The sequence below is a fragment of the Medicago sativa genome, chromosome 4 (genome assembly GCF_051527215.1).
Source record: "Medicago sativa cultivar Bolivia chromosome 4, Bolivia_mono, whole genome shotgun sequence".
Classification (NCBI taxonomy): domain Eukaryota; kingdom Viridiplantae; phylum Streptophyta; class Magnoliopsida; order Fabales; family Fabaceae; genus Medicago; species Medicago sativa.
Window position 1 is genome coordinate 18,215,765 of NC_140752.1, and position 13,291 is coordinate 18,229,055.

General features: G+C 32.4%; 1 pseudogene; it reads right to left on the reverse strand.

The window, feature by feature from the left end:
- Positions 1 to 12,499: 12,499 nt before the first annotated feature.
- On the reverse strand, positions 12,500 to 13,091 carry LOC146926891 (WRKY transcription factor 1-like; annotated as a pseudogene).
- Positions 13,092 to 13,291: the final 200 nt, after the last annotated feature.

Genomic DNA, 13,291 nt, shown 5'->3' on the forward strand with positions numbered 1-13,291 from the left:
GTTATGGTTCACTGGCTCTTGAAACTTTCTAGTAATTCCATGTGCACTTACATTGCGCACTCTTAACCACGAATCCGTGTATTCCGTATAGTATTGGATTCATACAACATCGTCGTCTCCATAAACATGTGCATACTTTCAAATACCGCCTCCTATTAAATGATAACGATACGTGTTCTAGAATCTTTCTTAAAGAAATCTTCTTAAACTCTGGTATTAGGGTCCTTGGAACGTATAGATACATGACTGAAAAAGATTTTTATCATTTCCGAAACTGATTTTGTAATGGTACCACAGAACCATCGAACGAGTTTCTATATTTTGAAAAAAAAGTTTAACATCTCGCTCCTAACTTGTCAACAAGTTGGTCCTGAAGTTCATACGTCTTAAGCGAGTTACTTAAAACGTATCTTATCAGCTTTGAAAATATATAATCCCATGAGGTTAGAAAAATAATCATCGTTTCCAAGTTCCATAATACCAATTTTAACTTTAAAAGTTATAAAACTATGACTTGGGGGTAAACCTTACATTATTGCTGGTTGCATTTACCTGTGGAGGTATACATAACATACTTGAACTTGGTTCCGATCAAACTTGAATTCCTTTAACAAACTCATCTAGTACTTGGACATATCTTTCTTGAACATCTAATCCTTGCATCCTCGCATTCTATATTTTGCTTAATCATACCAATGCTTGCTCGTCGATTTTTCTTTTAAAGAAAACTTCGTAAACTAGCGCACGGGTCATTGACGTTGGTGATTTTCTACTTTATAATATATTGAGTTTAGGCCTCGGTCGTTGCTCTAAAATCATAGAACGAGTTGATAACACATACGCGCCATCAAATCTAGACTCTAATAAGTCTAGCCCGCTCTACAAGTGTAATAGCATTACCGGTTCCTAGAAAATCTCGTGAATTTCTTTCAAAATATCAACCTCAACCACCCATACGTGTAAATATTTTAAAAATTCTTTAAACTTTATAACTCAACATCATATCGAGCCTTAGCAAATCTATTAAGCAAAACATAGGTTCGAGAAATACGTCACAATTCCTCAAAATCTGAAACCTTATGATCTCTCATAATTTTGCACTGCTTTAAATTTTCTTCATGTACTCACATCCATGACGTATATTTAAAATACCGGAACCTCCAAACTCTTAATCTGAGATCTTTGTGATTTCTTACTTCACACCTCATGCATAATCATCTGTTACTTTCCTTCTCAATACCGGAACTTCTATACTTTCGATCTTGGCTCTTGACACATCAACCTCCAAAGCTACCTTAAACCGTATCGACTTCGTTGATGATTGCCCATGCCTTCTTCCTTGAAAATCTTAGGATATGATATGCATTCATTACTTGATATCGTAAAAGATTCTTGATCACATAAAATATTACGGTGAAGACATCTCCCCAATAGTTATCGCAAACCATAGGAACGAAATAGAAGATTTCATAAAAACGGAAAGTTTCGTCCCACGCTTGCTATTGGTGAGCTTCTCCAACTCTATTTTCATAAAACATTTATTGCATAAAATTCTTATTCTCAAGTACCCAATGCACATCATTCATTCCTATCATAGTAAAATATTTTATAACATATGCATGGCAACATCAACCTTTTCGATACAATTCTTGGCACGTCTGAAATCAATGCCTTAATCCTGATAACATAAACTTTTCTCTTGAATTCTCAACTTCCTTCACATATTGTTATTCCTGAGAACCTGCTGACTCTGTCATCATATGTCAACTTCTCACTATCTTGTAGCCTTATTCTGACATTCCATAATATCTTAACCTATACTGTCGGAACGTTCCTTCTTAACATATCTTACATTTTCGAAGGATTCACACTTCCACTTGTTTAGTTCACCGGCCACCTTTTGGCACGATCAACTACTTCATCACATACTTCATCCCTCCTGGGTCCTATTCAGTTCTCAGGCATCTATTCTAGTCGTCGAATGCTAAATTGAGTTGATCAGGCTCATCTAACAACAACAATTAGAACATTTACCCGGAACCCAATGGTCCCACTACCTTAGTTGTAATTTAATGACCCAGGGCACGGTCTGAATCAACCAGGCTCTGATACCACATGTAACACCCACGTCGTGGCTTTCGATATCCCGCTAGGTGGATACGAAAGGTTCCCGACCTAAGGGGAACGGTTTAAGCCGCAAGGGACCCCCACGACAATAGTAGGAACCGAAACACATCGGAATGAGAGGGATCCGGAGACCGTGTAGGTATGGGACTACATGGTTGAAGGAAGGCTTATAAGAATTGTTAGGTACTACCCATATCAACAAGATGCATCTTCTTTTCGGGAGCTCAATCCATAGGAACTCCACAGTTAAGCGTGCTTGGCTTGGAGTAGTACTAGGATGGGTGACCTACCGGGAAGGTTCCCGGTAAGCATGTGAGTGAGGACAAAGCATGCTGAAAAGACTCGTGTTGGTTTGTGGGGTTAGTCGGCAATCCTGTAAGCAGTCTGGGATGTTACACTTGGTATCAGAGCAGACCTCTCCCAGTACGGTGTGGTTCGGGGACGAACCAGGCGGAAGCTGGTGGGCATGTAACACCCACGTCGTGGCTTTCGATATCCCGCTAGGTGGATACGAAAGGTTCCCGACCTAAGGGGAACGGTTTAAGCCGCAAGGGACCCCCACGACAATAGTAGGAACCGAAACACATCGGAATGAGAGGGATCCGGAGACCGTGTAGGTATGGGACTACATGGTTGAAGGAAGGCTTATAAGAATTGTTAGGTACTACCCATATCAACAAGATGCATCTTCTTTTCGGGAGCTCAATCCATAGGAACTCCACAGTTAAGCGTGCTTGGCTTGGAGTAGTACTAGGATGGGTGACCTACCGGGAAGGTTCCCGGTAAGCATGTGAGTGAGGACAAAGCATGCTGAAAAGACTCGTGTTGGTTTGTGGGGTTAGTCGGCAATCCTGTAAGCAGTCTGGGATGTTACACAATCTAATATATTTTGGTGCACAATCTGAAATATATTTTGGTACATAATATAATATATTTTTTTACTCAACATAATATATTTTGGTACTCAATGGATATATTTTTGTACTAGATCTAATATGTGAATTACTTGTATTACTTGTTCCCAAAGTTTCTCACTTATTAGTTGTGAATTTTCTCTATAAATAAATAGAGAACTCACATTCCACACACCAAAGAGTTCTATTGAGTTGTCGAGAACTCTTTCTTTCTTCTCCCTTCAATTTGTGTTAACAAGTTATTCTTCTCCTCATCTCTTTTTTTCATGTCCCTTCAAAATTAATAGTGTTCTTAAGACCTTAATCCCTATTCGGTATAATGTAACAACTCTCTTTCTCTCTTCTCCCTTCAGTTTGTGTTAACAAACTATTCTTCTCCTCATCTTTTTTTTTGTCCCTTCGAAATTAAGAGTGTTCTTAAGACCTTAGTCCCTATTCGGTATATGTAACCACACAACTTTTTACCATTAATATCGAATCGTAACTATATACCTTGGCGTTTATCTTCGACATAATATTTATTTAAATACTGGTCATTGACTCAGCAAGATTCATCTTTTTTGCATAACCCTTGGTTGCAAAAAAATTATTCCAAAATCAACACTGAAAAGTTGCTTAATTCCAAAATCAACATTAGAAAATTGTTTAGGCATAAGATACAATACCATCAATTTACCAACCATAAATATCACAGTCTTTCTTATTAGGAAGCTAACAGAGAAGGAATTTAGGAGCCCCTGGTAGTTTAGACTGAATGTCCTTAAACATCTTCTCCACTCTAACCATAGGTAGGGCTCGTCTAAAATCCTTAGTTTAGACGAGTCCCACCAATGCTTAGAGTGGAGAAGATGTTTGAGGAATTCAGTCTAAACCTCCTGGGGCTCCTCAATTCCTTCACTGTCAACTTCATGATGGAAAAAAACTGTGATATTTATGGTTGGTAAATTGAATGTTTGTATCTTATGTATATATGGATAAGTAATTTTCCAGTGCTGATTTTGGAATTAGTCTTCGACATTCGAAGGCCATGGAAGAAGAAGAAATTTTTTGCTGATTTTGGAATTGTTAATTAGTGCATGTATCCTTAAGAGTCAATGATTAGTATTTGGGTAATATCATGTTGAAGATAAACGCTGATGTGCATAGTTACGGTTCGATATTAATGATAAAAAGTTGTGTGGTGACTTTCTACATGTATTGTGCAATATCATTGTCATATGTGATTTATTCCATATTTGTTCCCCGTCTACTTGAATAAATATTGTTTAATACTATTGTTTATTTTTATTGCGTTTTTTGTGATATCATGATGTTTTATATATTTTATCCGTCTATTGTCATTGGTAGGATGTTTTATATATTTTATCTGTCTATTGTCCTTGGTGGGTTGAACTCTTTGCTAGATGTTGAAAGTTCTCCATCTCTTCCTATTGGTTCAAAAACACCAACCCTCATTCTATGAATGATATTGTGACCACTCAAATATGGTGTTACCACCATTCTAACATCTAACTTCTACAATAATTGAATAAGAATACATTCTTAAGATTATACCTTAAAAGAGACTATGATCTTAAAAATATTATTTATGCCGAAGGGACATAAATTATCAAATGGTCTTACGAACACTCTTAATTATGAAGGGACAAAAAAGGAAAAAAAAGAATACGAGAAGAAAGACTCGTCAACACAAGTCGGTGAGGGAGAGAGAGAGAAGAAAATGATTTGAAGTTTTGAAATATTTTTCGGTGTATAGAATGTACTATGTGAGCTCTCTATTTATAGAAAAAATTCACAACTAATAGAGAAAATTTACAAATTAATATGTGAGAAACTTTGAGAACTGTTAATTATATTATTTTAGGAACAAGTAATTCACATCTTAGATCAAATTCAAAAATATCTTAAATTGAGTATCAAAGTATATTATATTGAGTGAAAAGAATATACATTATATTATGTATCAAAATATATTTCAAATCATACACCAAACTACATTGATTGCATACCAGAATATTTTAGCAAAACTCGGGGACTAAGAAAACATTTTCTAATAATGTTTAAATATTATTTAATTTAACAATTTAAAACAATAAAATATATAAATATATATTTTTCGCTAATATTTACTTTATTCACATAATTATGTAGCCCCCTTAGAGGGACACTCCCACTATATAAACACTACTAAGTGTGATCCATCTAATGTAGGACTTCCACTTTTTTTAATTCAGACAATACTAGTTCTACCCAGTATATGAATTTGTGTTTAGTCTTTTAACTCAATTTCCACTCATATTCCATAGGTAAGTATATAATATGTTTATGATTAACCATGTCTTTGAATATTTGCCTTCCCTAGTTATCATGAGTGATTGTTATGCTTATCGTATTAGACTGATGCACGACATGCTAAAACTGGTGGTTTGACAGTGGTTTTAGACAAAGAGTTTTTTCCCCTTTCTTTCATGAGAAATAAAGGATTAACAAGATGACATCCAAAAACGAAGAAAACTGTTCATCGTAATGTTAGGACTTTCACGAGAGCGTAAATTGAGTTGGATAATCACATTAGACTAAGAGACCCTACTCAACCGAGATTAACATCACATCATCAAAATCCTAAAGGCATTGGATATATGGGCTATCTCACTTATATGTTTGTCCCAATATTCTCTTGCATCCAATCTGGAACTTTAACTCGTATGAGGAAAAAAGGAGTGAGACATATTAACATCTCTTCCTTTAAGTGTGAGACTCTCTGCAACTGTGATTTGGTAACAAAGTCAAATAAAATTGGATGAAGACATATCATGGTAAAAAAGGTGGGTTGGTGGTGATTTAATGGAGGGAGGTTTATGTTCTTTTCTTTCATGAGAAGTTACGAAATAAATTAGAAAAGACAAGAAGATAAAAAAATAATTTGAACATGAGAGGAATCATAAGGAAAAAAAAAGGAGTGTGTGCTTTTTTGTGAGCGTATAGGAAATAGAGTGAATTGCCGATAATTTTACTGATTTGATTGAGGAGTTGGAGATTTTTTAGTAAATATTACCAAAAAATTAGACTAACTAAAAAAAGTCACGTTATTTAAAAATTTCTAATAAGCATTTATTTTGTCAACTCAACAATACGCATATGCTTTTTTCAATTGTCAAATTTTACCAAAGAATAAAAGTGAAGGGATTTGAAGTAGTTGAGGTTGAATAAAAAATATATATAGCATGAAAGATAATGACATCCAATAACTAAAGTTTAAGATAAAAAAAATTAAACATTTGACAACCAAAAACTAACAAAATATATTATCATAATGTTGGGATTTTTGGGTGAGTCTACACCAGGTTGGATGATCGTATTACGTCAATAGAAACCATACAAGTGAGATTGACACCACATCTTCACATAAAACCTTAAGACATTAGGTATTTTGGTCATCTCACTTGTGCTACTACTATTTGTGTCCGTGAATATGTGACGTAGTCAAATAAGGTTAAAATTAGGCACAACATGTTGAAAAGGGCTGATTGGTGGTGATTTCATGAGAGAAGATTTATATTCCTTTCATCCACGAGAATAGAAAAGGGAACCTAGAAAGAAAAATAAAGTAAATATGAAAAAAAAATTGAACATGAGAGAAACATTAATGTGAAAAATATGTAGTGTGTTTTGTCCATGAGAGTATGGAAAATGGATTGAATTATCGGTAATTATGAGGTTTTGTTGAGGAAGTTGAAGATTTTTGGGTAATTATTACCAAAAAAATTAGACTTAATTACACAAGGACTAAGAATGCTAATAAAAAAACTTGACAAGACTAAAAATACTGACGAAATTTTTTACAAGAACTAAAATGTACGTTTTATTTTTATATGGACTAAAAATGAAATTGTCGATATTTATATCCAAACGGTAGCAAAATAGTTTGTCATAATGTTGGGACTACAGAGGAAGCGTACATTGGGTCGGAACATCATATTATGGTAAGAGCAATCACATAAGTGAGATTGACACCACATCTTCGCTTGAAATGTTTAATAAGCATGTTTTTTTGTCAATACAGCATAACACATCTATATTTTTCCCTTTTCAGGTCCCACCAAAGACCAAAAGTGAAGCAATATGAAATCATAAAGGTTGACTAAAAAAATTAGTGTCAAACCAAGATTTGCTTGAGCGCCACTAGATTTTAATTGTTTCATTGTGATAGCTTGGCCATCTTTAAGTACTTCCTTTATGAACCACATCAAATCCACCTTCAGCAAAAAAATAAAAAATGTTAGTAGCTCTTCATCGATCTCTTTGTAAGAAAATCGTCTAGAAAGCTTTCCAAATTATATAGGTAGTATATAATTTATTACTACTGTTATTGTTGGAAGATGCGTGGAAATTGAGTAAAAAGACTAAACATAAATTCCCACGTTAGGTAGAATTAGTGTTGTGTGAACTGAAAAAAGTGGATGTCTCACATCGGATGTAATACACACATTAGTAGTGTTTATATAATTGGGGTGTACCTCTAAAGGGGTGCATAGTTATGTGAATGAAGTAAGCACAAAAGAAAATGTAAATTTATATATTTATTATTTGGAAATGATAAATTAAATAATTAATTTGATCAGTGTTTTCTAAATCCCTGAGTTTTGCTAAAATATTTTGGAATGCAATCTAAAATATTTTGGAACACAATCTGAAATATTTTTGTATGCAATCTAATATATTTTGGTGCACAATCTAAAATATATTTTGGTACATAATGTAATATATTTTTTACTCAACATAATATATTTTGGTACTCAATTGAGATGTTTTTGTACTAGATCTAATATTTGAATTACTTAATCCCAAAATAATTTATTACTTGTTCCCAAAGTTTCTCACTTATTAGTTGTGAATTTTCTCAATAAATAGAGAACTCACGTAGTGCATTCCACACACCAGAGTTTTATTGAGTTGTCGGTAACCCTTTCTCTCTTCTCCCTTCAGCTTGTATTAACGAACTATTCTTCTCCTCATCTTTTTTTCTTCTTTATGTCCTTTCGGAATTAAGAGTGTTCTTAAGACCTTAGTCTCTATTCGATATAATATAACCAAACAACATTTTACCATTAATATCGAATCGTAATTATATACCTTATCGTTTATCTTTGACATAATATTTACTCAAATACTGGTCATTGACTCTTAATCTTCGACATGTACCTATTAATGTTCCAAAATCAGCAACATTCATCTTTTTTCGATGACCCTTGGTTGCAAAAGAATAATTCCAAAATCAACATTGGAAATTGCTTAATTCCAAAATCAACATCGGAAAATTGCTTAGGCATAAGATACAATACCATCAATTTATCAACCATAAATATCACAGTTTTTCTGATCAGAAAGCTAACATAAAAGGAATTTAGGAGCCCCGGAAAGTTTTGACTGAATGTCCTAAAACATCTTCTCCACTCTAACCATGGGTGGGGCTCGTCTAAAATCCTTAGTTTAGACGAGCCCCGTTAAATATGGTTTGATACTATTGTTTATTTTTATTGCTTTTTTTTTGGAGATATAAGGATGTTTTATATATTTTATCCGTCTATTGTCCTTGGTGGGTTGAACTCTTTGTTGGATCTTGAAAGTTACCCAACTCTTCCTATATTTTCAAAAACACCTACCCTCAATCTAGGAATGATATCGTGACCACTCAAATATGTTGTTACCACCGTTCTAACATTTAACATCTACATGAATTGAAGAAGAATACATTCTTAAGATCATTCTCAATTTTCAAAGGGACATTATACCTCAAAAGGGACTACGGTCTTAAAAATACTATTTATGTCGAAGGGACATAAATTATCAAATGACTATGCTCTTAAGACCATTCCGAATGGACATTATATATATATAAATGTTTATGGTCTTACAGACACTCTTAATTCTGAAGGGACATGAAAAAGAGAATACGAGAAGAAAGTTTTGTCAACACAAGTGAGAGAGAAGGGAAATCGCAACCACCTTGTAAGTATCACTGGAATGATCATATCCAAAGCCATGCATTGTGAAATAACTAGGCGTTCGAGTTGGAGGAACTTCTAGATAGGACGATTTTGTAAATTTCCTAATGGAAGGGTTCCACAAAAGAGCGTAATTTTGATCGAGTGCGAAGCAAAGAATGCCATGGCAAGAATGAACTAGGATAGTTTTTATCACTGAGAGGGTAATCTAGGTTCATTTCCACTTATGCGTCCATCACCATCTACAATCAAAAACACCGAATCAAATGAAACAAATCGTTTTCTGAATTAGAAATTGAAATGTATCTATGAAATGAATCGTTACCTGAATCTGCTAAATTGAACCATTGTTGATAAGTAGCAGTTTCTTCTTTTGAATGAAGTTCCGTCTTCATTTTCGAAAACGCTCTCAACGAGTTTGTTAAAGAGTTTGAAAATTCAAATGGAATAAGGAGAGAGAGAAGAAAATGGTTTGAAGTTTCAAAATACTTTTCGGTGTATGTATAGTATGTTCTATATGAGCTCTCTATTATATTTTTTTTTGTTACGGTAATTATATTAATTTGGGAACAAGTAATTCACATGTTAGATCAAATTCAAAAATATCTTAAACTGAGTACCAAAATATATTATATTGAGTGCCAAAAATATCCTTATTTATTAATTTTGTTAGGTCTACAACAATTTAACCTAATATTTTCCCGTTCATTTGCTGTATTAGGTTACCAGTAATTTAACCTACCAAATTCCATCTAAAAAAATGCATCGCACCAATTTCATGCCTTTTTTTACAATATTTTGTACATTTTTTTTGAAGGAAATCCTTATTTATTAATTTTATTAGGTCTGCAGCAACTTAACCTAATAATTTCCCTCTAAAATGTTGCATTAGGTTAGCAGCAATTTAACCTAACAAATTTCATCTAAAATGCAGCGTACCAATTTAACCTAACAAATTCCCTCTAAAATACATCAATCCCTAATATTTATCCTCACTGATGAGTTTTTCATTCCTATCATTACATTGAAGGATCTTCATGTGGATGATATTCCATTATATTGGTTCTTTTTGTACTGGATTGTATGTCATCAATAATAATGTTTATAACATCAAGAAGGTAACTTATTCAAACGAAGCACAGGGAAGGACATTTCAACTTTGATTTTTATTGTGCACTTTTTATATGTTTATTTGATAATTATAAAAAAAAAATTAGAATATTTCTTTTCTCATGCTATGAATTTTTCACGCGTCCTATACAATTCATATTTTAGAATATGCATAAAAACTCTATAAAACCTCCAAAAACATGTTGAAATGTTTCGGATTTTAAAATACGAATAAGGCGCGCGAGAAACTTATAAGATGGAAAAAGTAATGGAAAAAATTATTAAAACCCTATCTCTATGGATTGTACACCAGCTTTGAGGGCAAGCAAAGCAATGAGGTTGTTCAATTCCATAAGCAATTAAGGCTGTACTCCACTTTTCTTTATGATTATGATTTTATCCTCATAGACACATCAATTTATAAATAAACAAAAAAGTATAGATGGGTGCTCGTTTTCTTTATATATATATATATATATATATATATATATATATGGGGCTGCTAACTTACACTCACCTAAAAACACTAAGGTGCAAGTTAGCAAGTTATACCCACCTAAAATTATTAAGGTGCAAGTTAGCAACCTACACCCACTTGATTATTTACACTCATTTTTATAAGTATTATTAAGGTGCAAGTTAGCAACCTTCACTAATTTACACCCACTTTCATCATTCTAAATATTGTTTCCTTAAAAGTTTGTCTTTATTACATGTTTTGTACCTTAAGCATGTCATTGTCTTTTTTGTTTCTTTTTTTAAGGATCTGTTTTAAGCTAGTTACAAAATTGTTCTTCTATTTAAAATTAATTTGAATATAAACAAAAGGATGCTTTAGTAAATTATAAGTGAGTGCAGCTTGCTAACTTGCATCTTAGTGTTTTTAGGTGGGTGTAAATTAGCTACCCCATACATACATACATATATATATATATATATATATATATATATATATATATATATATATATATATATATCATATTTGATCATATAGTGGTCAAAGATGATTTAAAGCATTCATACAGTGGTCAAAAATAATATTAATGGTTTTTTTTAGTATGACTGTATTAATGATTATTCATGCAAATGTTATATAGCTTTTTAGCAATTGCAATATATTATTTTTTTTAATATATAAGAGTTTATAAAAAAAAACTATTTATATGAATTTATTAAATTAGATTTTTTTTATCATAATATATATTAAATCATATTTTTTTGAATAAATATATTAAATCATCTTTGACCATTGTATGAATACATTAAATCATCTTTGACCACCGTAACATTAATATTAAAAATATTATTTTTATTCAATTTAATTGTAAAATAGAAATCAAACCATTTTATAATCTAAGGAAACGATTTCCATTAAATTATCTTTCTTCTATCTATAAATACAATGGTTGGGTTTGAACTATGTATCTTCCATTTTACAAATATGAATAATAGTCATGTATAATGTTGTTTATTATTTTGTGTGTTTAGAATTAGCATCAATAATTTTTTTGGTGTGTGATGCTAGTGATCATGGATGCGATAAACTTCACATTGCCTACTAAGGCTCACTTTCTAAGGGAGTGCCATAATTTTTAACCTCTCAACTTGTTGCAACAAGTTATTGATTGTAGCAACATATAAATTGCTTAGTTTGAAGTTTCAAGAGGAGTTTCATTGATTTGGCCGTCATACTCAGTGATCAACAAAGGGAATAAATTTCTAGTATGAGAGGTATAATCTTAATCATCATCATCTTTTTCTTCAAGATTTATAAAAATTGTACGAAATTGGCATGCCATATTAGTTAGATGAAAATCGAACACATAATAGATCTGATCATGTTACTAGATCTTAGTAAACTATACTAGTTAGATCCTATTAATTAAAAGCCAATTTACGGTATCAAAACTTTATTTTAAAAAATCTAATATTCAGTAAGTTGATCAGATCTACTATATGTTTAATTGTTGGTCTAACAAATCTGACAGACCAATCTCGTACCTTTTTTCATTATTTTTATAAAATTTGACAAAAAAATAGATAATGATGACGACGATGATGAAATTATTGTTCTTGAATCATAAAACTTAAAATTGAATCAATAAAGTACCAAAAGTTCATTTTGGGAATCAAAATTTCAAAAGAAAATCTAATTACATGAGTCTATGATGTTTATATCAGATACTAACTGTCGTTTGTGATATTTGCATATATATTAACCTTTCTATCTTAGTAAGTACATTTATTTTTCAACAACTTGTAGTTTTTTCAATTACACACGATAGCTTGAATATTGTTGGGATAATCAAATTGAATAAGTTTAGGCAAGAAGTTAAGTGGATGTTATAACATATGAAAAACTTGAACTTTGGTTAAGAGAAATTCTAAAACACTTAGTGAGTTTTCATGTAACATGGAAGCTAAAATGCTAACAAAGAGTACTTATCTCCTTGAACTTCGACACCGGCTAAATAGGGTTGATGTGGTCCTTGTTCAACAATAGGATGAACTATAGCAACTAGCGGTACAATTCTTAATTGTGGATTAGGATTATTATGTGGATTTGTGTATGTGAAATATTTGATGGTCCCATCATCTGACCAATGAAATTTCTTTTTTGCTTGACAATATGAATGTGTAATAGCCCCTTTTATGTTCATTCTTATTAAAAAAAATTCTCGCCATATTTTTTCCTCATATAGCCATCTTTTCTTACCTTTTCACGTATGATAGAGAGAGTGTACTTACTAGATTGCATCAGAGATAATTCATGTGAAGGAGTATTAGGGCTCTTCAAGTGTTGCCTGAGTGGTGAGGAGTGTGACGATACATCGTCAGTCTCTTGTGACAACGTGATCTTCCTTTGAGGACTCACTCGATTTTGTAGTTCAGTAAGAGAATTGTTGTGATCAACATTTTCTTGTGACAAAACCATGTTAACTTCTATCTTACATTGCAAAAGTCTTCAATAAAATATATGTGTTTCCTTTTTAAATATAAGATAACATGGTTTCGTCACAAGAAAATGTTGATCACAATGATTCTCCTTCTAAATTACAACATCGAGTGAGTCCTCAGAGGAAGATCACATTGTAACGAGAGACCGATGATGTATCGTCACACTCTTCACCACTC